This window comes from Ruditapes philippinarum, unplaced genomic scaffold, assembly GCF_026571515.1.
Source record: "Ruditapes philippinarum isolate M1 unplaced genomic scaffold, ASM2657151v2 ctg1079_1_1_1_1, whole genome shotgun sequence".
NCBI classification, from domain to species: domain Eukaryota; kingdom Metazoa; phylum Mollusca; class Bivalvia; order Venerida; family Veneridae; genus Ruditapes; species Ruditapes philippinarum.
This window is the reverse complement of record NW_026855141.1, coordinates 240420-242398: the sequence shown is the minus strand read 5'-3', so window position 1 is coordinate 242398 and position 1979 is coordinate 240420.

Below are 1979 nucleotides of genomic sequence, written 5' to 3'. Positions count from 1 at the left end.
TTGCGGTAACATACTCTAACAACATTTTATGACCCAGTGACATCTGACCAATTAAAAAGTTGCTGATTAATATCAATTTATAACAGAAATATCTTCAAATCTTAACGTGATTTACCTTCCGTCTGATATCGGTCGCACATGTCACGTGACTTTCGGTAAAATTTGAGGCACTCGGTGGGGGGAAATGGAACGTAGCGGGGTATTTAATTGTTTCACTTTTGAAGTTTATTATTATTATTATTATTATCATCGGCATTATTATTATATTACACCAGTGTCACTCTGTCTGTGAATTCGTGTATGAAATTCCGTTAAAATATAAATTAAAATAACAAAAAACTGAGCTTCTGACGGTCTTTTAAAATCCACGGTAGAACGGGATATTATATATTTTTTCCTCCAAATTGATATAAATGCTTAACATATTTTAATAGAAATAAAAGGTATCACTCGATCATTATGATCTGACCTTCTTGACTTCTATGATCATGAAAATCATCTATGCACGGCATAGAGATCCAGTTTCTACTGGGATATACAATAAATTCCATAATTTGTTCCAGGTTTATTAGTACTGTGTTCGATTTACTGGCGAACAATTTATTCAAAGCATTCACTGATACTATGCTCGTATTTTATTATCTTTTTTATTGATTCATAGAGAAATAATCATCCTTAGACAACCTAAAATGGTTTAGAAATTTGTCAGGGACACCTTAAATTACCACAAGTCATATAGGCGTTCACATAAAAAATCTTGTCTGTTTTGTTGTTGTTTTACTTGACATTGTTAGAAAACGAGGTTGAATGTAAAGCAAGCCCTTGAATACGTACAAAAGTCCATAAACTCAATGTAATTTCTATCAGATTAACGAGACAGACAAATTATTTTCACACATTATGGATATTTTAGCATCAACCACGTGGTCGTGCGATTTGCCGCTATATATTTATGTTTCATACATTATGTTACGTACATTGGCCGACAATTTCTTATTTTATAAAAAAAAAGGCTAAATAAAAGGTAGACGATATTCATAAAAGATGTACGGTATTTGTACGATACATGAATTACGGGTAGTATGGACCAGTATGGACCGGTAATTCACGCATATATGGAACTACCGATTTCCCTCATTGATGCCTCAACAGGGGGCGGAGCGTTATCGATAATTGACAGGTTACGCGAATAGCAGATAAAAATGGTACAGGTACCGTTTTAAAACGTTTAAAAACACATTTTTTGGACTAACTACTTCCAAAATTAAATCACGAATGTGTTCAGAAAAGGTTGATAAATCGACTTAGCAAAAAATCTCATTTTAGGCATTTTCAGTGATAATTGACTCCGTTGTCACCTTAAGCAAACAGATTAATGCGACTGGTGTTCTACATGTCATAGATGTTAGAATTAGCTCATTAATATGAAGGCGGCTGTCCTTTAATCGTCATCGAAAATAGTCGCAGAGGAGCAATTATTTATGCGAAGTATAAACTGATAATTTGCAGACAATGAATTAACAATAAAAATCAACTAGCAAAGAACAAAAACGCCCCTTGCTCCTCTGCAGCAATTTCCGATAATGATGAAAGGTCAGCCACCTTAATATTATGAGCTAATTCCAACAGCTGTGACGTGTAGAACAATAGTATTTTTGTTCCTTTTTTTAGAGAAAAATTATCTGCTTAAGTATAGCCTCACAATATCCGGTAATGTACAGATGTAATTGGTAATACCCGTTATGCAGGTTCGACCACAAAACCGGAATTTCGTTCATATATCCTTAAGTAAAATATCGATACTTCACGATAACGATAAATCTCGGTGTTTTCTCGTAATATTCTGTCCGGCAAGTTTGGTTTCTTTTAAATCCGAATCCGATACCGTTTACTAGTTAATTTAGTTTTAATTAACGGAATTGTGTTTTTGTTACGTACACGCGGTGTGAATAGAGAATAAGTACTTTGAACTATGTAAA